The following is a 27,627-nucleotide window of genomic DNA, read 5'->3' as shown; positions in this document are numbered from 1 at the left end:
AATAACACATATATATATATATATGTATATATATATATCTATATGTAAAAAAAAATGAAATAACGAAAGAAAACGTTTACTGGCTGCACGTTTAACAATTCAATTTATTTTTGTAGAATCAATACCGAAAAGTTTCAGCGCAAACATGAAATTGCGAGAATTTTGAAATTTCTTCAGAAACAAACAAGCGACACGCTGATGCTATGGCGGCATACATTTCCATCGGATTTTTTTCGCATCATATGAGGAGAGGACTTATGCGCGATGCGCGATATAAACCAATAACCCTTAGCTGGTTAAACAACAATAACAAACATCAATAGCCACACATTAACCACAAATACAAAGAAAATTTTAAATTAAAATTTTTGAAATATCAACAAAACACAATACGTTTAGGTTAACGTTGCGCTCGGCTGCTGCCGTTGCTGCTGCTGTTGCTGCTGCTGCTGCTGCTGCCTACAAGCAATAATAACAACTATAGCAATGTCACTAATTCCACTATTGCTGTGTTTTGCGTTGCTTTTGCTAATCAAATGTGGCCTTAACAATGGTCAGTGTGTGCTAACAATGGTTAATCGCGAATAAAAGAATCAAAAAAATAAAAAATAAAAAATAAATAAATAAATAAAGAAAAAAAAGGACACAATTCACAACAAACTCTTGCTTGCCGAACACAATTGAAATTTGAGTTCAAACTAAATATAAGCGTTTGATTGTTTTCTCTCTTAGATCAGCTTTACTTTAACTTCTGATACTTGGCTGCCAAAACAATGTGCGAGCGAACCGGATTTTTATGATAGACATAATTTCGTCGCCCTTTATGATGAAAAGGAAGAAAAAAAAAAAAAAAAAAAATTGTATAGAAACTCTTTCATAACATTTTCAAATTTCTATCCACAAAAGTTATGACATATGTTCGTACATGTGTGGATTACTACTCATCAATATTTCGCCAACATCAACAATTTCATATGCTCGCTTGAGCGAATCGGCACAAACGCTTCTCTAAATACGGAAAAAATCAAGCGTCGGCCTGTAATTAATTATTTGTTTTTGAAGAATCATACGCTTACGTAAATTAAAAACGCTTTGGATGCTGTGTGTATGTGGATGCTACGCAATCGTTTGTCACGTTGTGATTTTGGATAGCTCAAATGAAAGATAGCCATTACGACTTGGATGGCGAGAAACGTTCGTGATAGTGAAAAGCTGTGAAAACTGATGAACACCTCGATGGTGTTGAACGGCCGTCGCCGAATATCTTCAAAGAGTGTGTTTATCTCTGGCATTTCGAATTAAGATTGTCGCGAGAAAAAGCTAACTCGTCGACTCATTAGTGGAAGGCTGCGATGGCAAAATTGCATAAACGGAATTTCTATATGCTCGTCCGTCCGTCATATCCTCCAGATCTAAACCTTAGCGACTCTTATCTTCATCGCAAAGATCTTAATGAAAAAGGTAATGTCGCTGCGGACACTGGAGGGAGGTTTGGCGATTTTAGAGACCTCCCCTGCTATAGATCTCTGGTATGTTTTCTGAAGAGTCGCATTGCACTCGCATTTTGCAAGAAAAGTGTTGCTTTTCTTTCTTAGATGGCAAACTTTTCAGTCAACCCTCGTTTATGTGTATGATAATAGCTTCTATTGTTAGAAATGAAACGGATCTCTTCAAGAGCATAAATACAAATGTGTACATATATACATACATATATTTTTATTGATATTTGTTGGCCAAAAGATGCTGGTATTTGAAGTATGCATTAAGAAAGAAAGATCAATGAGTTTGATTTTAAATGACATTTGTAAGAATAATATCAACAATTATTCTTTGAATGATATGAGAACTTTAATATTTATTACAACTCAAGTTGATTGTAATCAATCCTCATAAGGTATTTGCCACAACCATATTCAGTAAATAATTAATTCATCATTCATCATTATTAACAACATGTCATTGAAACTATGTAAAAATGACATTTTTCTGTTGCCATTAAATAGTTCTTAGTTCATTAGATACCGTATATGAAATTTCTTTAAAGTGTCACTTAAACAAGAACACCTGCTTTTAAATGGTTTTTCTTTTTGCCTTTTTTTATTTTTAATTGCACTCCCCGCGGTAGGAGACATATGCTATAAAATTTTATCTATAAAGAATTTGCAAAACATGTGCATATTGGAACTATTGTCAAATTATGAAAAGGCCTTATCCTAATTCGTTCATTTACTTCCAAACTATTCACGGCGGAGATCTAAAAATTAGTGCAACTATTGGTAGTATCGGCTGTAACTACTGTAAGGTCTTCGCTGATCTTTCCTGTAAAGTCAACAATTTTGGTATTCATGTAAATACGTATGAAGAGTAAGAACGAGAAACCGGTTAAACGATAAAAAAATGAAAGTTTAGGGAGAGAGAGAGAGAGGGAGAGAGAGAAAGAGAGAAAGAGAGATAGAGAGAAGGGAGAGAGATTATGAATTTAAGAAAAATCGTAATAAAAGTTTTTACCTTCTTATGTGAACTTCAAGAAGTAGTAACAGTTAACTAAGCTGTCACTCCGTCATTAATGCAGTTGCTGTAGAGTTGCATTGATTTGTTAAAAAAAAAAAAAATTTCATTAAGAGCGAAAGTTTTGAAAATCGTATTTTCCAGTTTAAAATATACTTTTTTGTGCGCTACAAATATTCAGAACAATTTGCAGTTTCGTCATGCAGCAGAGACTCAATGATTTCTTAAACGTTTAGAAGGCATTAAAACTTTTCATTACAGTTTCGTCTTAGTGGTAAATGCTTATCATTTATTCACAACGAAAGTGTGTCACCACCACTGTTCTTTTACTCTGGCCGCCGGAATCGGGTGAGTTAGTACCCAAGAATTCTTCTTCTTTTCTTTGGGACTACGTTAAAGACCAAGGCAATGCTAGAGTTGTAGATAATTTACTAAGTTAGGTAAAGTTTCGAGAGGCACGGGCTATCGCAGGCGATACGCAAGTAATGTTGGACAGAGTGATTAACAATTCATCAATGTGTTCAACACCTTGCTGGATATTTGAATGGGATTTTGTTCAGAACATAACTGTACTGTCTGAGCTTCGAAATAAAGCACACAATTCACTTTTATACGTCGAGTTGTTCGTTTTGTGTTGCCAAATTTTAAAAAGTGTCGTTCTTAACGAGTCTCAGCTTCAATGAAAGATCCTTTATTCGTTTATGTATATATATATTCAGAATTAAAATATAAATCATTTTCCATTCTATCAGAATTGATTTAAATCTTCTTTTCTATGAATATTTCATTTTTCCTCTTATCATATAATTTTTTTTTTTTTTTTTTTTAAGTTAAATGAAACAATTAAATTTAATTACGGTTAATATGAGTCTAATTGCCTGATTTCCTATTGCCGAGCGAAACACATTTACACAAGCTTGCCTATATATATGTACGTGTAGATAAATATACATATTTATATGTGTGCATGGGTGTGTGTGTATATATATGTGCTTATAATAAAGGAATGCTTACACTACAACAACATTAACTGCTTTACAGGGACACAAACATATAAATAACGAAGGCAGTCGCAGGACGAGGTAAATTATAAAACTTTGCCATATTCTATATATATATATATATACATATATATAAATATAAAGCGCCATGCTTAACACAAGCATATAAAACGTAACAAATTTTCCCCAATTTCTCGTTTTTTAGTAAATAATGAGAGTCTTTCTGGTTTTTGCGACAATTACGGTTACGACAGCCGAACTAACTGCTAAACGTTTACTAAGCAAAATTATAAACGACGGACAACAATGTTGGGTCATTTGTAAAATATATGCTAAGGAAGTAACAAAGTGTACGTTGATGTGGCTGTGTGTGTATGTGTGTGTGTGTGTGTGTGTGTGTGTGTGTGAAAGTTTGTAAGCGTACGGAAAAATTGAAATTAGAACCATACAAGACCGTATTGTTGATAGTTCGTTGTACATATAACGAATCGATTCGTCCGTTTGCTTACATATATGCACCCTTCATGGCCCGAGAAAGAGGACACAATAGAACGGAAACAAAAATTACTGAAAATAAAGTCAAACATTTATGATACTCCGCTGGCTGAACAACAAATAGTGGTTTATACATATTTATTATATATACATAGATGTGTATATATGTAAATATATATATATATATATATACGTATGTGTGTATGTGTTCATATATAAATTATGTACTACTCTGCGGCTGCAAATTTCACTTCATATAATTTCTTTTATGATAATATCTTCTTCTTTTTTTTTTTGTTTTTGTTTTTTAAACTTTTTTTTCTAAAAATCAAAAATCAATATTTATTTAGTAACTGGTTACCCCTCTCAAGTATGAGAATGAAATGAAACGCATGCTCAACACATTAAATTTCTTCGTATGCTGCGAATATGTGTGCTTATGTGTGTTAAATGCGTGGGGAGTTTTTCAGGGGTTACTTGTACTTGCGCTTTGTGTTAAAGTATCCTCTTTTTTCATTTAACGATTCTCAATTTTAACTGAGGCTTACGTTTTGCCTTTGGAGTGAAAAGGATAATAGCAAGGGCTCTCCAACATATATATGCTTGAAAACGATACTCTTTTTTCCTAGACTGCAACAGTAGTAGTTTCGTAGTGGTTATAGTAGTAGTAGTAGTAGTAGTAGTAGTAGTAGTAGTAGTAGTAGCACTAGTAGTACTAGTAGTGGTTGTTGCTGTTAGAAACCATAGTAAAAAAACTTTAAAAATGGCGTACAAATCGTAAAGAAAAAGAAATAAAAAAAAAAAAAAGGAAAACAAAAAGTTATGCTTTTGCTTTCATCTCTCTTTCCCCTCTAGAGAGTTGCACTTCGCTCTGTTATGTGTTGAATTACTTTTCGTTTTGGTTCTTTTCCGCGCATGTATATATATATATATACAAAAGCTATTCATACAGTGGTAACCATACCAATATGTCCAATTGTGGAAAATAATTATAATATAACAAATTTCCACTCACTTACAGAATAAACGACAACAATAATAAAGATGCCGTCGACGACGACGACGACGACAGCGACGACAGCGACGACAGACAACAACTGTAACTAGTATATAATGTTATATGGCAAGGTTTCATTTTGCTGTAACAGTAAATGTGTTTGTTATCCTTATAATGGGGGGCAAATAAAATAAAAATTATATCACAGCAGCATTTTTATAACACATATATACTTATGTATATATGTGTGTACGCAGATGAACACATCCACTGGTACTGGTATCGTAACAAAAGCAATGAGGGATATCTCTTCATGTCTTAACTCCGTCTATCCATTCAACGAAAATTGTTCCATTTTGTTTTGGGTTAAAATTAAAATAAAAAGCAAGTGAAAATGTATAGTTTTCCCTTTGCTTTATTTTTTTTTTTTTTTTTTTTTTTTTTTATTTTATAGAGAAGAAAAAGAAATTAATTAACCTCTGTAGGTGTTCGTTCAACCAGTAGATGTTATAAATTTGATAAATTGTTTTCAATTAATTTTTAACAAAACGTTCATCCAAAACAAAAAAAAAAAGGAATGTACAAAAATAAGAAGGAAGAAAAAGTAGAGAATGAAACGAATAACAATAAGCTCCTATAGGAAAAAATTTTCAAGCTTAACCCATGAGGAAACAAAAGCTCGAGAGCATTACTACTCGATGCGTCCATATCGGTCAAAAGAAGAAAAGTTTCAGAAATTCCTCATAAATTTTCAATGCCCATCACCAAAACGTTAGGGATTTTATTTCATCCACCAAACGTTTGCAATAACCAGAAAAGGAGCTTTTAGAAATACATCCGTTGATCAGTTCAAAATTATGACTCGATCCAGTCATGTCTCTTCCTGCGACACTATTTCTTATTGCTTTTTTTTGCCAAACGGTCCGTCTGCCCATTTACGGCGAACATTCTTCCCCTCATACAGGTGAAGAAATCGATTTGAAATTTGATAAAAATATTGGAAATTCTTGCAAGCAAATCAATGTTAAAAAAAGGCCGAATAGGTCATAGGACACTCCCGCAATACAATGTGAGCTCAACTTCAAATAAATAAGTTTGGATTTCTTACTTATTACTGATAAATTACAACGGTAAAGTTTCTCAGTATATTCTGTGCTTAAGCCCGTTAAATAAAAATTTTCCACGCACGTATTTAAACGATTTCGGAAAGATATTTTGGCCACAAAAGTTTGCAAGCGGTATGAGTATTTTTCCTTTTCATTATAAACGACCACACAACTAGAAATGCTTGAAAAAACTTAAGAATAACCTAAATAAACTTTTTGTGGTCATTTATTAGAGATTTAATAAATAATAAACGAGGCACACCAAAAGCACTTATACCATAGGTATGCAAATGGAAGTTTATATTTTTATGAGGTTAATAGGTTCGCCGTACATCTGGCAACAATCAGGAATACGGAGAACAAGTACATGCTCTTACTGCTGTTCGATTTAAGCATGTTCGCCAGCCATGCTGGCCGTCTGTACGTCCGGAAACACTAACTTCACCTATACTCATTACTTCGACGATCATCTAAAAAGTTGTAGTTTGAAAGTAATTCACCCACACTCAGGCATGATATAGGCAAGAAACTATTTACAGCTGCTTGACATGTGTTTATTTGAAACTCAACGGTATTTACGTTAAAGCGTAAAAAAAATACAATAAAGTCTATCAACTTATAAGATTATTACTATTAATATCCCATGGTATGTAGTGTAGCGTACGTAATACATTATCAAAACCTACCAAGCTTTTGGTAAATTGTGATAGTTCCGCCTTAATTGCATTAGCCGACTTCCCGGTTGACGGTTTGACTGGATTGAAGCAGCTCATAATGTACTACAAGTTAACCTCATCTAACCAATTGCATGATCCTTGCTTCACTAATCATATCGTGGGTGTTAGAAATACATATAGCATGCTTTAGGGTTTTTAAGGTTTTTCTTTGATTCGAATTAACGTAGCGTAGCTCCATCACCTATGACGTTTTTTTCTTTGAGAAACTTTTTCCCAAATAAATCTAAGAGTTAAAGTTGGGAAAAGTGTACGCTGTGTACACACTTCACAAGTCCGCATATTGTCTGCTGTAAACCTTAAGGTAGGTAGCCTTCTGATATAATGGCCAATGGCTATCATTTCATCCATTGCGCATAACGCTAGTCATGTTGGTCTTGCGTATAAGTCTTATGTTCTATTGCTTTAATTCATCCAATAGTGTGACTTTGGCCCTTTACCTTTGAACTTTCGTAGAGACAAAATTGCTATGAGAACGGCTACTTGATATCAACCCTGAAAGTAAAGCTTGCTTTTAAACAAAAATTTTATTTAGGCCCTATTTTATACAATTTGAACAATCCTTGGTTCAGATATAAGCCAACAGTGGAGCGTATATAGATTCAGGTAAGTAAGCCTTTAATTTTATAACTAACAGCAACTGTTGATCTTTTTCAAAACTATTTCTTTCTCTTTTGAGAGAGTGATCGTTTTCTATCAAAAATCCCTCATACCTGGTTTATGATTCTATCATTACTACTTGAAAAAATGACTCGCAACCTCCTAATGGGCTACAAATCTTTTTCAAACTATGAAAGTTATGCTCTCTGCAACGCTTTCGCAATCACCGAAATTATAGGATACTATGAGTCTACTCTGATGTTGGCTGACTTGAGATTTATAATCGATTAAGAGAGAAAAAAATTCGAAAGATTTCAATAAAAAATACAGGAAAAAAAAAAATTGATTGAAAATTATAAAAAGCATGCATTGAGACTGACTTTCTTTTTTTTTTTAAATACCTTTGGGTCCAGTAACTTTTCTCGTTCTTCCTTGAATCTAAATAGCATCGAAGGCAAAAACCTTGCTACGTTAACTAAAGTTCTGTGATGTTAGCGCTGATAACTCTGATGAAAAAACGTAAAATCATGTAGGATATCGCCACCGCATAATATCCTTGATATTAAACCTATAAAAAAAAAAAAAAAGGAAAAAGACTTGACTTTAATACATCAGTGCATATACTCCTAGCAATGTACTTGTGTATATATTCAAACGAACACATACAGGACGCACATGCATACAATATCTAAAATGGTGGAAAAGAAGGATGGGAGGATAACGGGGTTGGACTTATAACTAAGAGTATAAAAATAGATAGATATTTGTAAGCGTTTGCGTGGGGATGTATACTACGGCAATAACAACCACAACAAGGATAGCAAAGTAATTTAATTGTAAAAGTTCAGAATGCCAAGTTTATGGCAATTGAATGTGTATGTAGGTGTATGTTTGTTTGTGTGTGTGTGTGCTGTGTGTGTGCTGTGTGTGTGGTAAGGCTTTATGGAGGAATTCAACAGAGCAATCAACACATCGTTTACATATATATTTTCAAGGGAGAAAATCAGTTCACGTATATGGTTGTGTGCATAAATGTAAAAAGTCAGTTAAATAGGCCGGCAATCAGCAAAACGAACAATCCAATTAAAAAGTACTTGAACTGTTGGTAACTGCAACTAAATTATGGGGCAAATATGAGAAGTACTTTTTTCTTCCTCTTCACTTGTATGCGTGCGTGCGTGTGTGTGTTTGTGTCTCAGGCGCTGCTACTGACAATCCAGCCAAGTGACAGTAGCAGTAATAGTAGTAGTGATGATGATAATAATAATAATAGTAGTAGTAGTAGTAGTAGTAGTAGTAGTACTAGTGATAGTAGTAGTGGTTGCGGAGAAGGCTGCTAAGGTGTCAATACAGATATGAAAATGAAATGGTTTGGTAAGAGAATTGTAGACAAATGGTTGTGTGTTATTTGTGTATCATGTAGGCGAGTAAGAAAGAGATGAACAATGAAAATGTAATTTCATGGTAGTGAACATTATTATTTAAATATACATATATATATATGCACTATATATTTGTATATACATTGCCGGTGTTTGACTGTATTTGTTACGGAATGAGAAGAGGCAAAGGACAGACTTATCTATTCAAACGAAGTAAAGGATGTGTTTTTTTTTTTTTTTTTTTTTTTTGCTACGTTGAATGAGAGAATGAAAAGCAAAGTAAGAAAAAAACAGAAGAAATTATTTTCAAAATTGCAGTTAACAAGAAAACATACGAGCAGAGAATAATTGAAGAGAAGAGAATGGGCTTTTTATTGATTTCTTTTTTTTTTTTTTTTCTGGTATAAAGGCTCCCCAGCACATAACCCTCCAGAAACGAAATATTGTTCTCTTTTGTGATTTGTGTTTTATGCACATCTTGTCAAACGGCACTTGCTACTAAAGATACAAAAGGCGAACATTCTCCAGCATGAGAATAATGATGAAAATCTATGGTATTGGTACTGTTATGTATTTGTATCGAATGTTTATGTAAGACATTGCTTATGTAATTTATTTGCTTGCAAAGTTCAAATTAGAGAAGAGTCTGAAAATTGCCAGAAAAACAAACACAAAAACTCTGGAAGAATTAACAACCAGTCATTAGGCAGCAGAAAATAAGAATCGTCATCGCATCAATGCCATAACAAATAGTTTCATTCATTAACAATCGCTTTAATACCATTGTAGTGAGATCAACAGTATAGTGCTTTCATTTCTATATAACGATTGCAGAGAGTTCGCAATTACGAATTGAATAACCGGAGTAGGAGTTGAAAAAAACCGGGTTTGACTGGGTTTTGATAATACACAAAAAATATATCGTACTTTTCGTCGTGAACCCACCGCTTGCGCGAATACGATATATTTAGCAACCTGCTTGCTGCGGCATCGAAAAAAATCTGTAAATCGGCGGACATTGTAATTAGCGACTATAATCTCTCGATGTACTGTGCAAGTAGTGTTTCGCTTACTTCAATATCCGAAATAGCTCAGCAGCTTGACTAGTAACACTATCTGTCGAAAATTATCGTTAAAATGATTTAAACAGTTATCAATTGATGGGATCGATCTTTAAATACCCTATGCCCACATTATGGGTTCCATAAAGAATGGGCATGAAAGTGGCCCCACTCACACGGATTTGCCATTTGCTTCATGATTATGTCGAAAGAATATTTAATTTCATCAATATACCCCGAAAATTGCTAGCTTATGCACAACATGGAATGGAGACTTAGGCGATCAGGACAGAAGGACAAGCACGAAGGAGAGAGATGCTTAAGTCGCTTCATGAAGGGCTATTGAAAATGGTTCCAAACCGGTTGGCGTGTAGACAACTGGTGGGTCTCTTTCAAGTCATTGCTGCTAATCTGATCTTAATCGAAAGTAGTTGAAGGCGATATGACCTTGAGATTTTATCTCAATATAAAGTATCTTTGTCTCCCTCTCCCCTCTCCCTACCCCACTATCTTTCTGTTTCTCTCTCCCTACATTTAGGTAGTTCACACTGTTCATAGGTTCATCTCAGCCAAACGACATTGAATCCCATCCACCGGACAGACAATCCAAAAAGCAGTTACAACTGGGAAAGTGTCAGTCCCTATGAATTTTTCATGGAAGTTTACTAAGACGAATAAGTTGCTTGATGAACTTTCTAGCAAACGTTAAAGGTTTTCTAAATTTCGATATTATGGGATAAGATAGTTAGAGGACTTAACAGTTCTTTGGTATATTCGAAGTGAGTTTTAACCGAGTTTTTTCACTGCAGTCATTATGTCTGTACAATTTATAAAGTACATGCGTTTGTTAACATTAAAACCTACGAACGAATATAAACCTTTTGCAAATTGTTAGAGACTTTCAAACTGCAGTGTTTGTAATTTGCATTTGGTACAGTAAAGTCTAAAAGAATAATTCCATTTGCATTTTTAAATTGCATTTGATTTCGTGGCAACGAGAATTTCCTTCTTTTAATATATTCCACTGTATACGTGACGATGTGTGGGTTGTGTCTGGTGTTGGTGCTCCATGTTCCATGTACATCTGCAATAACAGACATGGTAGCGCTTGTCTATGTGCATATGTATGTTTGTGTGCGACTGCACAACTATCAATTCTAAGTAGATGACACCATACAGATAAATTTGTCCCATTAAATTGGCCAAAACATGAAATAATTGCGAATGTAATTAGTTATAGCCTCCAATATACAGACCGAAGGGGAAATGCAATACGTCCATGAGCGTATATAGAAGGCGAGAGAGAGAGAGAGAGAGAGAGAGAGAGAGAGAGAGAGAGAGTGAAAAGAGATTGTAAATGAATGCACATGGACTGAACAGAATTTTTTTTTTTTTTTTGCTTCTCTTTTCTTTTATCCTTTTTTTTCTTTGTACTCAGTGTGTCAGAGTTTCTGGCGAAGCGTGATTTACGCGTGACTGCAAATGCTACTTAATTTCGCACAAAAGTGAATTGTCTTGTAACTGTTACGGCAACGAAGACATAACATCATCATTTAAGTGAACATAAAATGAAAAAAAAAAAAGAAAAAAAAACTCAAGAAAGATATCTTTTCACCCAAACACCTTCCAAGTACTTGTCATACAAAACCCATAGCTAACTTTGCATAGGATCTACTAAAAAAAAGTAGGCTGTAGTTGTCGGTTGACTGCATTGCATTAGCACCCCAAACACCACCTTATAGGACAATTCAACGGCACAATGATTGTGATCTTCAGACAAATTTTTTATTTATTTCAATTTTCAAGTTTTTTTTCTCTTCTTCTCTTCTTTCGTTTCTCATGATTTGGAAAACATTATTTCGTCTCCATTCAATAAAAAGAAAAAATTACAAACTAAGAAAAGAAAAAAAGAACGAAAAAATAGTAGAAGCATTTTTTGTTTTTGTTCGAAATGCAGTTCACATATAAAAAAAAAAAAAAATTTTTTTTTTGTTCAGTAAATTGAATCATTATCATCTCAGTCATCATCGTTGTAATCATTGCTGCTGCTGTTATTATTGTTATTATTAAACTCATAGGGAAAATTAATTGTGGGCCGAAACGGAGCGTGCCGACGCGGTTGATATGCACAATTCCTTGAAATTGTTCGGATTAAAATTGTGAATGTATGTGCGCTTGAATGTGTACTACACAGCCCAGAGATTCGTTTTCAATGCATGTAAGTTTTGTTCTTTTTTTTTTTTCGCTCACTTCATTGCTATTGTTGTTGTTGTTGTTGCTGTTATATTTTAATTTAATTCATGTCAAAATAGTGCGAAAATTACATTAAAAGTCAAACAAACAGATGCATGCATGTAATCTGCACAACGTGTGCGACATAGCGGTCTACTCACATACGTTCATACGTCACATTCCTACAAACTTGTATAAGTCATCTTTAACACAGAAATCTCAAAACAAATTAATTTTAAAAAAATATATATATCTATGTGTATATATATGTATTTATATTATAATAACAGCTGGCAACAGAATGAAAAGATTGAAATTTTTGATTACAATTTCTTGGAATTTTTTCACTAAATTCTTTCTAAAATATGACTACGGCGGTTACGTTTGTACTTGGGCTTTGCTATCAACATAATAACGACAATTGCATAAATTCTCTAATGACAGGATGTATAGCACATCAATTCGGCAGTCGTCGTGTTTGAAAAAACATTTTTTGTAACTAAAATAAAAAACCTATTCGCAGAGATTTACTTACCTAAGTTAATCTTGCACCAGAGAAAAGAGAGAGCTACTTAACCTTTAAGCTAGACATTCCCTAAAAAGCGTAGGGTAATGCCCGCAGTACAGCCAAGTGCGCCGCATACTATTGCTAAGTTTCATAAAGATTTATTCCTGCGTAAGTTTATATTTTTACTTGTGATAATAGTAATTTTTGTCAGATCGGATTCTGTCTCTGACGCTTCATTATAAAAATATTCTTACACTTGCTCATCCATTTTCGGTACGAAAGAACTCTTAATGTATTATTCACCAATTATCCGTATTGTCGTCGTCAAAGTGAATAACTTAACGGATTCATCCAAATATTTTTCGAAAATTGGCTGAGCCGTAGTTTTCAAATTTTTCATCGCTTTCTTCCAAGTACTAAATTTAGTTTCTTCTTAGTAAGCTCTACCGCTTGTTATACAGCTCCAAGATTGCTTCACTCGGCGAAAGCACAATGAATGGGGTTTTGTGGTTAATATTTCGGGTTCTCTTAAAGATTTTTCTTCGCTTAAATTTATGTCTAGTGGGATTTAAAATATTCTCAGTTTTAATTGTGATGGAACATAGTGCATGTACGGTGTCGGTCCAAGTTTTTTGCGACTTGGTAGTCCAAGCGACTATCTAGGAGGGGAATAATCTAAAGTCCATTCAAAGTATTTCGGTGATGGGAATTATATCCATTTTATGAGATGATTGGGTACAATGTTCTGTTAATGACGTTAATGGCTACAAAACTGGAAATCATGGCTTCGCTTTTTTAACTGAAAATCTTTGGTAATTACAAGCGACACAAATTGATATTATAACTGTTAGATTTATGATGGAGTCACGCTTGTTTTTTTCATTTTTTCTTAGTTTTATTTCCATTTTTTTTTTTTTTTTACTGATTGTTCTCTATTTTCTTTTGTAAACATTTCACATATAATGAGTTTAAGTTATTTAACGACCAGCTATATAAGGTAATTATTAGTTAAAGGCCCAACCACTGTTACGAATTGTAATTCAACAAAAAATTAATTTCGTTTTGCTTCTCATTATGTGGCGCCTATTTATGTATGTTCAGCACGTCAGGTGTGTATGACATTAAGTTTACACATTTATTTGCGTATACACTGAGAAGAAAAAAAACGGAACCGAAATTAAAAAAAAAAAAAATATGCGTCGGTATATATAGTTAGCTTATACGATTCACCGGTAGAGTACAAGGAACAGGAATATTGAAAATTCATTCTTAATTCATACAATCATACGCCATAAAGAGAGTAATAAAAAGATAAAAATTTTGAATTGGTTTGTCTATATCCGTCTGTCTGTCTGTCTTACTTTTCTTTTCTTTAAATGACCAATTACTCAGTCGCCTGTTAGCGTAGCTCGGCGACGGCCAGAAAGAAGCAGTGAATATAGGAAAGATATAGGAAATTGATTGCCGGTTAGTGGGTCTGCGCGCCAACTGAACACTCAATATAGCTACGAGCAAGGTAAACTCTAGCGCACTAAGATTTTAACTCGCGAAAATTGACTCACGGTATGGTTGTTACCTACTCGGCTACTCTTTCAGATGTCTTGTCATGTTCGTACTTCTTTCGATAATCGGTTTTATACGATTAATGTGATTGAAGCAAAAAATAGGCTAAAGGTTTTTTATAAGAGAAAACTTTTTTAAAAAAGATCACCTTTCTTATCTTTAAATTGATGCAGATAACGTGTATTGTCCGGAGATGACAAGCCGTGCGACAAATTGAACAGATTTTCATTTTCGTGCTGACGATCATAAAAATCTGAAAAAATATGTCAAATTGATTGTCTCGCCAATTAATAAACTGAGAAAGTTTACGTTTTTTTTTTTTTTTTTTTTTTTTGAAAACGAAAAAAAAAGAAGAAAATTTAATCGCTTCGTGTTGATTATTAATTAGATCAAATTTGATCTACAAAAAACATCGAAACCGCAGGTAGTCGTGTGTGGGGCCAAGACTTCTTTACGCACATTTATTCATATAAAAATCAAGATTCTTTTTTCCTTTCGTTTTGAAGAAAACATTTCAAGCAGAGAAGACGGATTTACGAATGTTAACAAACAGCGGCGTTGATGTCAATAATCAAATCGTTCGCGTACACCAAACCAATAAAATCTTAATAGGGCTTATAATAACCAGCTGAAAAACGTCGATCTCAAGTCCATGTAAATGTAAAGGAGATTTGTGTAAGGGTAAATGGAGTTGAAAGGGGAGCGCAGCAGCAGCAACAGCAAGCAATTAAATGTTATTTCCATTTAATGGTCGGATATGCGCGCCTGAGTCGATGGAGCACATTTGTTAGCTGTTCTATAACATTTTGAATGCTTATGAATGTGTTTTCTTTTTTTATTACGAGCAAAGAAAAAAAATTTATTTAACTATAACCACAATGGCAAGAACAACAGCAATTGAATTGAATTGAACTGTGTATAGAGTTTCGCTTGTATCGCTCGCTTGTTTTCAGTTATCATTTTGAATGCGTTCCGTGGTGCGTTGATATCGAAAACCCATTAGCTGTCCAATCAAATATTGTTTCTTATAGAGTGACGCTGTATGTGGTCAACGCCCCCAACTGTGAGGCGGTGCATTGTAATTCACTCTCACTCATATCGACAACTAAACTAAATAACGTTTCAATGTTCGCTCTACTCTACGCTCTATAGAATATAGAATTGTTTGTATGTATGTATGCGTGTATGTATGTGTGCACGTGCATGTATATATGTTTTAAAAAGTTTTTATGAATGAAGATATTTTGTATGTAATGTTTCGCATTTTATCCGAATATCGTTATAATCATTTCGTTAGTGCTTAGTTCTTATTATTGCTAATAATAAGCGCCCACTTGTTTATAATTAATAACGAACGTAACATTATTGCAAGAAACAAAAAAAAAAAAAACAAAAAAAAGGGAGAAATAAATGGAAATAAACAAAGGACCACAGCGTAATCCCATTTCACACACTGCCTCATCATATGTAATACGAATTTTCCCTTTTTTTTTTTTTTGTTGTTTTGCGCATTCATTTACACCTGCTGACCAACGATCATCTGCAATTGCAGAGGATTGAAAGGGAAGTCGAAAAATTCAATAATAATTTTTTTTATTAATTTCCTATAAAATTAAATTTTTTAATGATTGCAATCAAAGAGTCAAATTGCGTAATATATTTTCAAGGTAGGCAGTTAAACCCTTTTTGGGAAAACATTTTCCGTAACGTCTTGTATGCTTTTTTGTGGCGACTATTTCGTATGTGTGGCTTTGGCAGGATATGATTCCATACTTTTTAGGTAATTGAAAAAAAGCTAAGCCTTTAGAAGATCAACATGCGTATAATCACTCTATACTCATAGGGCTCATACGCCCATGTTTGTAACTGACTACGGCAATCTATGTAGATGGTACTTAGATCAACTGTTACGGCGGAATGGATTCATTTGCGAAGGAAAAATTGGTTTCGATAGGTCCGATCTCTAAACCCATATGATTTTATTATGAAAAAATTTAACCTTAGTAATCCTTAGTTTTTTATGCTAACCCAAATCGATTGTTAGAGGCGAAAGGAAAAAGTTCGCGCCGTTTTTCATCACCATTCAAATGCACTTTGGTTTTATTACTTCTTCTTAACGAATTAGATGCCATTCGTGCTATTTGTGCCATTTTTGTGATAAAACCACCGCATTATGAACATTTTTAGGACAAGTGATTCTTAGGGACTTTCTACGTCGCGATTCTTAGAGGCTTCCTGATTGGTGGGACGGAGCAAAGTGCAAACTACACGATGAGTACATTAAAACTTCGCAGCCAAGGTCTTCCACTTTTTTTCCGAATCATTAAAAACTTGAAAACATGAAAATATGCATCTTAGGATTGATGATTATCTTGAGAACCCTGATGCTTCTAAACACTAAAAGCAGACTTTCGAAGATATAGAGCACAACACTGGCAGGTATATAAGCGTACCAATCCTTTTTATGGTAGTCCTCTGTTGGTAGACCTATTTAGTTGCTCTTCAAAGTTTTGAGTAGAAAAAACTGAAGACCAAAGTCAATATTCGACGCAAATTTTTGAAACTGAATTCGAACTCTCTATCTTAACTGGTGTAGCAGCCAGGCGCAGTCGAATTTCGCCGCTTAGTTATGGGTATTATATACAATGTATATATAATACATTGATCCGATGATTCTGAAGAATATACGCAGAATATTTTGAAAATGATGTGGAGCACAAGCTATTTACGGACCTGTACATGTTCATATGTATATTATTATTCTTCAAAATTCCGAATTTCAATTTTAAAACGCTATGTTTAGGGTCGTTATGTGAACAAAATTTCTTGACAAAAAACAACAAGCTTAGCCATTAAGTGGGTCAGGCAATCACCTTAGCTAGCGCCAGTCTCATGGTCATTAGTAATGGCATCTAGATGGCTCAACCGATTGAATGTAGTTGAAGATATGCATCGTGACTAAAAGGAGTTTTGCCTGCTTGACATGCCGCAGTCTGCTGCCGGCTATTCTCTCTAATTAGATTAAAGCTAGCAAAAGTTTTTCCTTGCACTTTTCTGTTTAACGCCGTAAGCTTGTAACGTTGATAAGGCTATCTGGTGCCTACATTATGTCAACGATCTCAAGCGAAAGTCAGACATACGATCTAGCTGACCTTAGGCACCATGTCTGCCATCAAACTTGTAACTATTCATTTCAGATACAAACACACGAATGTGTTTCTCTATTACCAATACACTTACTTCATATTATGACTATTGAGACTATTAAGACTTAAAAAAAAAGAAGAAAAAAAGAAGACTCATTTCCTCATTCCAATGCTTTGACCTGTTGTGCGATCTGACGTGATCATCTAAAACACTTCTCTTAATTTTCTTTATGTTTTCTACAGAATTCGAACGCAAACATCAGGTGCTATTTATTCTTTTGAAAAAATTTATGTATTAACAATATTTTTCTTTCATTTAAATAACAACAACAACAACAATAACAACAACAATAATAATAATAATGATAATAATAATACCATTAAAAAGCCAAAAACTCATTAAAAATAAAAAATTTTAGCCATATTTTGAAAGGTGTATTTATATCGTAGAAAAGATATATATATATATACATATATCTATATATATAGCAAGAGGAGAAAGAAAAAAAGCAACGCAAAATTATCAAAATTATGATTATGATGGCAAAGTGGTTTGTTTGTTCGTCTGTTTGTCTGTCTGCTTGGTCGAATTGTTTTTCGTACAATTGTTTGTTTACAAACCGCACAATTTCTGCTTGCGTTTTCAAAAGAAAATTTCCTTAAATAAATTTAAAATTGTGAGAATTTTTATAAAACATTAAATATGATTAAGAAGTATTTTTACTGCCGAATCCGAGTAAGTGTGTGTGTGTATGTGCGTTTGTTTGCGTTTATTTAATGCAGACATAGAAATACAGTTAAATTGAAATACTTAATTGACTTGAAAATTCTACGGAAAATTTATCATTTACATAAAAAACAAAAAAAGAAAAAATAATAGAAAAAAAGAAAATGAAATTATGTGAAGAGTTTTTCAAATGAATATGTCAGCACTTTCATTGCACACACACCCGGCACCCACATCAGCAACATTAATTTACCTTAATACACTACGCTTGTGAGAGTCTATTGCTTAACATTGAATGATCGTTTGAATTGAATGCCGCTGAGAAGAAATGAATGATCGAATGAAACATAAGAAATCTATAGTAGACCTAGATTGCATCGACGATATCTATGGAGAAGTTGATGATTTTCGTTTCGCCTCAATAGCCGACAGGCAAGGGCCTAACAAATCAATCGTGAATTCGATAGTTTTTTTCAGATTTTCGCAGTATTATGGAGGACTTTCTTTCGCAACAGAAAGCGTGTTTTCGAGTGGAATTAGCCCACCTTTACGTATATTGTCGGCAAAACCGTGAACGTAACAAGAATCGAGCATTACTCTTACTTACGCATTGCTTTAGCTTTGAGAATTACTAAGCACTACAGAAAGGACGTAAATGGATATAATTAAACCGATTTATATACTTGAGACTTTTATTATACATTTTTTTTTTTTTTTTTATGATATTATATTAATAAAAGCAAATGTAAGTGAAATAGAAAATCCAATATACGCTTATATTACTTAGTGTCGGTTATAAAAGGCAGCAAAAAGCAAAGAACTTTACGTACATCAAAGCGCACAAAGCTCATAAATGTCTGTCTGCCTTCCTATCTGACGTTCCAATTACAATTCAAAGTGATTATTGCACGAAAAACAAAGAAAGAAAAAACAAAAAAAAACTGCATATAATATGGTATATATATGGTCACTGAAGACGAATTTGTTAGGCCTTTAAAAACTTTGTCTGCTGTGCATTAGAGAGAGAGAGAGAGAGAGAAGAAAAGTGTTTTATATGCATAGACCAACATATATATATATATATATATACATATGTGCGTATGCGTGCATGCATACGTATACGTACATCTATATACATATGTACATGCATGTGTATATGTATACTCATATGTATACTATTATGGATATCATTATGTATATTATATACTTATACACAACACATATATATATAAATCTATGAACATTTAAATCAAATATGCATCGTCTAAGCGTTACAACTACTCTACTGAACTTAATATACCGTCTGAGGCGAGTGTGAGCAGAATATTACATGTGCATACATTTAATTACCACAAATTCAAAACATTTTCAAATGTTTTTCAATTAACAATTACTACGAAAATTTATATAGTTTTATTTATATATAGGCGCTGTGTGCGTTTATATGTTTACTTATTTGAATTTGCATTTGCGTTTTCTTTAGCTTTAGTTGGAAGTTGATATTCAGGTGGTTGCTTTTCTCGAAGTCGATTTTGACCAAAGCACACAAAACAATTCAAAAACATAATACACACTGTGTTCGTCTATCCACAACAACGCATAAATTTGTATTTAAATTATATATTAAAGTGTAGCACTTAAGTACGTACGTACGTACGTACGTAGATAGTAAAGAGAGCGAGAAATTCAAAGTACCACATAACTATTTTAATGATTATATTTACGTACACATATACTTACATACGGACATGGACATAAACGTGAACAAACAAGTAAATGAGATGGAAATGCTATTATTATCATTACTTTTTAATACCTAATTACCTGAATTTATTCCAAGTAAATAGCATTTAATTACTTAGTTCGCATCTGTAATTACATGGTAAAATGTATATATATATATATATATATATATATACATATATATACGTATATGTATGCATAAACAGTAAAGTGTAGCATTAAGGGCTACTGTGAATATTACAACAACAACACAACTATTACAACTACTACTACTACTACTACTATTTCACGTTAATGTGATAAGTGACTAATGAGAAACGCGACGCTATTATTGTTTGAATTCACATTTAAATAAGGTTCGTGCCCCCCATTTGAATGCTAGCAAATATCGACCTGTTCCTATCCCAATCAAAAATTGTTGATTAGCACATGCATGCTTTCATCGGACATCGAACAATTGGAAGAGACGCATTTAATTTCTCCGGTAGTTGCGCAGTTTGCCGTAAACAAGTTTTTTATATTTTTAAGTATCGCGCCATGCGGAGAAAAAGTACTTAACAGGAACCGGAATACCGACTATTTTAGTGAAACCACTTGATTAGATTCGCCGCCTATTACTAAAGATCAGTGTCAAAATAGAATGCTATCCCTTATGGCAAATAAGACTTTCAAGCTTCCTTCGTAATTACCACGGACTAAACTCTTCCAAGCGGCGGTTTTCGTAACAAACTACCTACAATTCTACGCGAGGGTTCTAACGACTGTATTAGGCACTGCATATAACTTGGCAATGTTATGTTAGACATGATATCGCGACTTCGAATTCAGAGACCCTTAAAACGGTGGGCTTATACTCGCCATTGAATTGTCACTTAAAGGTTTTCTTTTCTGCACTTCAAGGCTTTTTTATTATTTGCTCTAACGAATGTTATACTCGGCTTACATATTTTCAATATTCGTGTGCTTTCAATAGTTAGAATACTCTCCTCCTAAGTATGGTATTACTGACGTCATACATTTATACTTGAACATAAAAGTTAGAACAACATTAAATATGAAAACATCCGGGATTAAGCTGATCCCCAAACGGGCCGAACAAGGTCTTCTTCGACTTCATGGTACAAGCGCTGACGATAAAGTCGCTCAAGTTGTTGTTCTCATTAAAACGTGTACCACAATCTATGGATAGGATCATTGATATCATACCTTGTCCTATAGTAATCGAAAATGCCTGAACACTCGCTGTGGAACATTTAACTATATTTTAGATATAAGCCAGTCAGCAGCTTGTGAAAAGAAACTATGTCAAGTCCTATGGTCTACTTCTGGCATCGCTTGGATTTTTGTTTGTTTTCAGGATAAACCCATAAGTCAAGAAGACAATACCATTAAATACGAAAGCAAAAGAAAGTCTAAGTTCGTTTTTAATAAGAAATTCAATAAAAATTTTAAAATAGATTTAAAATTCGAAATATTTTCCTTTTTGTACATAAATGCTATACGGCATTGCTGAACGTTGCTGATAAAAAATATGAAAGAAAAAAATTGTTTAATTCCAAGTCCAATAGAATCACTGATAACCCCTTAAATTGTTGAATACGGGTAATGTTTGAATGGCTTATTTATTTATTTTTATTTATTTATATTTATTTTATTTTTATTTTTTTTTTTTCGTATTCTAAATAAAGTGACGCTTTCACGTAATCACTTAATGTGTTTTTCCTTTGACCTTAAATTATACTTTCTACGTTTGTTGTTTTCTTTTTTTCTGCTAGAATATTGATTGAGTGACAGTTCAAGTCGACAAAAATAAAAAAACCGATTGCATGTTAGTGTGATGATCAAGTGCGCTCGTATGCAATTAAATATGATTGTCATAGTGTTTTCCAATTTAATTAATTGACTTTTAATTCACTGCTGATAAGAGAGTGTGAAGTGAAGGCAGTGGGGAGGAGAGATCAGATCATGAACGGCCGTTTTTTTTTTTTTTTTTCACTTATCGCTTGATAGCATTGAATAGAAAGAAAATTTGCGAAATTATGATAACCGTCGCTTTGCTGAGTCAACAGGTGATTTTTGACGAAGCAGTTTTAAATCGCTTAGAGCTAAATCTTAGCATTCATATAAAGCTAGTTTAGCACAATTTTTGATTTCAATCGTTCAGTCGTTCTTTGTTCATTAATCTCAGTCTTTAATAAGATGAACAACGTCTCAGTGTATTGATTAACTATTGATTTGTCAATTAATTAAATTTTAATTGCTTTTTGATAGATAATGTACTCATTGTATGTATGTGTGCCTCGTATCAGTTTATGCCTTCAGCGATAATCTGGTTATTGCAACAGAGTACATTGATTAAAACATAATAAATTATTATTATTATTATTAATAATAATTATTTAAATTTATTTTGATTGATTTAATCGCTTGCCTGCGTACGATGTGCAATCCGTGTGCAGAACGACGATAACAATTTGTTGTACTTGAATGAACTGAATATTTTATAATGGAAAATATCACACACATAATGCTTTAATAAAGAAACAATACAAAGTGCAAACCAATAAAATCTATAAAAAAAAGAACATGAAGAGCAGAATGTGTTAATTAACGAATCGGGCAACAATGGTTACCCTTGTAACCGAAAATTGTACATTAGCACGCCGAACTCTCAAGGCTCGGACCAGATCCCTTCATCTACGCATCTTCACAGTCTCAGGCCTGGTTTAATGCAAAAAAAGTCAGTTAACAAACAAAAATACCGAGTGAACTTTTTATGGCAGATTCTCTAATACTTTTCAAGGCCAAGGAGAATACGATTAACCAACAATGCTCGATAATGCACCAAGGGTCGAACACTTGCACTTTCGGCGAAAGAAATTTCCAATTACACCGCAGACACCGAAGGTGCAGATAATGTAAATGTCCAGGTCTTTACTTGTTACCGCAATGACAGTTGCATTTTGATAGTTCAGTTAAGACGCGAAATTTTAGATGACAAATCTTATTTAAAAATTCTATACCTAACGTATCTGATTGCAAGTCACATAGAAAGAGGCAAAAGAAACTATTGAAAAATGTCGTCCTTCAACAACACAACTGGTCTACGCATTTAATTTTCCTGTAGTTGTCCTCGTAGGCGGAAATGAAAAGTGTTTGGCTATGGCCAAGGCCAGGGAAAAGTCAGGCCACACTTTTATGAGAACTGCTGGATCATACTGCGGTATAAGTAACCTGGAGCACCAGGGGTTTAACATATTCATGATCGTTGATGTTAGATAACTCGTGCCAATGGAATACTTAAACTTGAAGTCGGCATGTCGCGCCTCTGACCAATCTACCTTAGCTTTGGAAATTATTCACAATATTTTTTCAAAATATTTAAATAATTATAAGATCATTCAAAATTTGTGAAGCCGGTCGAGCAATTTACGCCTATATCCAATCCCTGTGCTGGCGAATCAGAAGACCAGCAAAAAAAAATTTCAAGTTTCTATTTTTATGTTTACGAATTTTACAGTATTAATAGCGCACGGACAGATGGACAGAGACAGTAAAGTTACCTGAGAGTGTTGCATTCATTACAAAACTTTTGTGCTTTTAACTAAAAAGAATATATTGCGACCTCTTCTTGTGGCGCTCCAAAAGGAACAAAACAAGAATGAAAAAAAAAAAAAGTTCTGGAATAAAGAAATTTGATTTATCTTTTTTTTTGTAGTTTTTTTTTTTTTTTCTTTGTTATTCTTATGGAACAGGTTTGTTATTTGCTTTTACACGTTTTTTTAAATGCTCTTCTGCTAGTTTTACTACAAATTCTTAATATTTTGTTGTAAAAATTTGATGTCTCAATTAAAGTGCTGATCCAATCAACTACCGTACAGCGTATAGATAGATGAAAGCTTTAACATAATTTATGGCTGATAAGCTAAGCAACGAAACGCATGTGAGCAAGTAAAGTGAAGTAAAAACTAGACGACCAATTGATCGATCATCTTCAGATAACAAACGATATAACTGAGAAACAATAACAATAATAATCATAACAACAACAACAACAACAACACCAATAACTATAACAAAAACAAGTTAAACTTTAAAGCATACATTTTCAATGCAGTTTCAGGATCTTTCTTGATTAAATATTGAAGTTATTTTTTTATATATATAACGTGATCATCATCATCATCATCATCATCCGTGCAGATCACCTGAGAATCGGAGAGAGAAAGGAACTGTAACGATCGAGATAATTATGGTTTTTCAATACTTTATGTGTAAGAAGTTTTCTGTATGACAAGCAAGCAACAACTTCGTAAGCATAGCAAGTATGAATTATTCAGTAAGAATAACTACAACAACATCATTCAAAGAGCAACAAAACCTGTGTTGCTTATGGTCTTTTGCGTTATTATTACTCTCGCATAAATGTCACCATAATCCACGGACCACGAACTTGTTATCCGTATAGCTATTAAGACACGTTTATCCATCGTCGCTCCATGTCCCTGAGATTTTGTTTAGCACAAGTGCCACTCACTTGGCTGAGTTATTTCGAATTGGTGGACAAAAGAAAATAATCAATATTTGCAATTTACATTTATTCCATTGTTTGCAAAATTATTATTATTTTTTTTTTTTTATTACCATTATTGTTGTTCTCGTCGTCGTTCTCATTATTATTATTATTATAAATTGTGAGAATGTCAAGATTATTAAAATGAAAAAAAAATATATATATAAATAAGAAAAAAAAACATACACAACTATTTTATGAAAACAAATTGCTTAACATTTATGAGAAATATTACAAAATTGATTTTCTTGTCCATCTATCTGCTTGTTGTTGATAGCATTAAAAGTCCTAAATCTTTCGATCTGTGTATAATAAGTAGGTAGAAACACGTTGAGAAATTTTGATGTCTCTCTGTACAATAAATAGAAGCGATAGGACAAAAAATGTTCAATTCGATGAAAAACGTTCTGGTTGACCAATGCCAGCCATTGCGTACTTTATTCGAACTCCCATAATGCTGCGTTACATTTAGTTTCCTCTAAGAGTACTAAAAAAGGTCCAAAGGCAGAAAGTCCAAAACATGGGTCGATATGGTCCAAATATAAAAAATTTAGTTTTTTTTTTTTTTGCTAAAGAAATTCATTTAATTTGGTTATGAAGAAACTACAAGTTAGATTTACATTTCATAAAAAGTCTGACAGGGCAGAGACCCCTTAGGGGATTAATGTGGTCGAAATTTAGTCCAATAAATTTAGATGTAAAATCAATTTTTAAATCAACTTTCATAATAAATATTGAAGAGTAGATCATGTTGCCCCGTAAAGACTTACATTTCATAAGAAATCTTATGTCGAAATGAGTTCTTATGTGAACCGACGTCTTCCAACTTTAGTAAAGCCAACTTTGTTCGTGTGCAAGGACTTATTATTCTTCATTTATTATCGTTATGGAGATAGACCTTGTTACCATATAAAGGCTTCGAAGGGATTTGAACAGATAAGTTTCTTAATTAGTCTTTCGACTTTATTTTAGAATTGCGCCCTGTTATCCGATTCAAAATTACATTTCTACCGTGAAACTTTTCCAACAAGAACATTGGCTTTATTACCCAAGGAAGTCTTGCACTTTCGAGTTGGGGAAGTAGTGCAAGAAATAGGAACTGTAGATTCAATAAGCTAAAACGCTTTTCTTCAAGCAAACTTACTTTTTCTAACGGCCGGGTATGGTCGAGGCATGGAGGCCTCTTTCCAGACTTTCCAAATTTGTTAAGAAGTCTTTCCGAATTTAATACATTTTCTATAATGATTTTCGTAAAACTTTTTCGTTTGATGAAAAACGCGGCTCGAAATACAAAGATGTTTTCAAGTTTGGAAAAAAGCGAAGGTAAGCATTGGCAACATGTTATGAATGCAACGGTTGCTGTCACAATGCAACGCAACAACATTTTGCGTCTCGATGCGCTTTTATATTAAAGCAAATTTCTTCTTCCGAAATTTCGCTGAGAAATATTGCTTTCTAATTATCAGAAAAGATGTGCTTTAATTTAAAAAAAAATTGTGCTTTGCTAGAAAACGCTTATAGAAAACAAGCGTTAATTTGCCTGCAAACGCAACTCTTTATATAAAAGTTGTAGGCAGAAGCACCAAGGATGAAGGTTTTTCCCAAAAATGTCACACAGTTTCGAAATCTCTAGTCTAACGCATGCAATATACTTACTCTGATGCAATCCCCACGTCCAGGTCCCCTTTGATCACTAAGTAAGGCAAACCTTTCACAGAAGTCCACTTTGCAAGAAAAAAACTTTGAATGTATACAGTTACCCTGAGTATGTAGATAAGAGCATGATAAGTGTTCTCGACTATTGACTAATGTTTAAAAAAAAAAAAAAACTTTCTCATGACTTCTTAGATTTCGAATTATACTCTCTCGAACGACAGAAACCACGCGCTCGTAAATAGCATATGGTAATGTTAGTTAAATGGAAACCAAGATCATTGATTGCGATATCGAAAATAGAAAATGCAGACATGTACAGTCGAGCAGAGTGTACTAACGGAGAATTTCGTTTTTCTAGCATCGATAATTTCACAGCTTTGCTTTGTCTAGTGCGAACGGGAGCCCTGTGTCGATTATAAGCCGGAGTAGAAAAGAAACAATGAGGGGAAGTGGCAGAAGAAACAGCGCCCAAGGAAAGATGTAAAGGTTTTTCCTGAATTTCATTAAAAATTTTTTTATAGAAAAAAGCTTAAACTAAAACCCTAAGCTATAAATGTAACGTCACACGATAATCAGAATAATAAATTTATAATAATGAAAGCTTTCGATTCATTATGATCGGAATAAACAAAGTTCTGCATTGTGATAAGAAGGTATAAAAACAATTTCAATTTTTTTTTTTTTCAAAAATTATTTTTTTTTATATTAGTATATTTTTATATTTAACGGTATATTTTTTCTGATGTTTTCGTTTTTTTTTTTTTTTGTTTTGTTTTGTTTTCTTATTAAATTTTCTCTTTACACAGTTGATAGTATTAAATTAAAATTAAATTTATTATTAATTAGGATTTAAATAAAATAAAAGCTAATTTTTCATTTTCAATTAATAATAATACTAATTCTATGGTAATCTTTTTTGTATATAGATATTTGTGTGAAGTATTTATATGCCATAAGAGATATTTGTGTGTGTTTATGTGCGTGTATGTTATCGCTCGAGCACAAATATATAATGAACCGCATTACTAATTAAGTCGTGTCGTAATGTTAGCGACATGATTTTTTTTTTTTTTGTGTTTTTGCTTAATTTATAGAATACAAAGTACAGATTGGTGAGTTCAGAGCGAGAGCGACAGAGAGAGTAAAAGATATTAATGAATTAAATGAGCCGGACCGAGAGAGAAAGATGAGCTGCTCAAATGGAAGAGAGCGAATGGGAGAAGGGGACGATAAGGAGATAGAGAGAAGGAGAGAAAGAGAGAGAAAGAGAGAGAGAGAGAGAGAGACAAAGAGAGAAAGTGCACATAAAATGAATGATATGAATGAGTGATTAGGGGTTAAGCTCTATGGTTATAAACTACGCAACTACAAGTAGGTTTGTATATCTATTACTGCACAACTGTCTACCACTACAAAGACTAAAAAAAAAATTATCCAATTATAATACAATTATAATATATTGTACAAGCTTATCGCATTTATGCATGATTCTGTTTGTAGTTTATTTGCGTTTTTTTTCTTTCTTTTTGTTTTGTTTATTTATTTATTTATTTTTTTTTTGTTTTGTTTTGTTTTAAATTAAATAAACGAACGCC

General features: G+C 33.3%; 1 long non-coding RNA gene across 1 annotated transcript in view; it reads right to left on the bottom strand.

The window, feature by feature from the left end:
• LOC119634588 overlaps positions 1-27,627 on the bottom strand; it is a 168,566-nt gene that overhangs the window by 9,958 nt on the left and 130,981 nt on the right. Inside the window, exon 4 of the long non-coding RNA XR_005246967.1 lies at positions 7,843-8,009. This is a non-coding gene — a long non-coding RNA (uncharacterized LOC119634588). The remainder of the gene's footprint in view (positions 1-7,842; positions 8,010-27,627) is intronic.

The sequence above is a fragment of the Glossina fuscipes genome, unplaced genomic scaffold (assembly GCF_014805625.2).
Source record: "Glossina fuscipes isolate IAEA_lab_2018 unplaced genomic scaffold, Yale_Gfus_2 3, whole genome shotgun sequence".
In the NCBI taxonomy this organism is placed as follows: Eukaryota; Metazoa; Arthropoda; class Insecta; order Diptera; family Glossinidae; genus Glossina; species Glossina fuscipes.
Note: the sequence above shows the minus strand (reverse complement) of the source record. Positions and strands in the feature narration are given on the sequence as shown.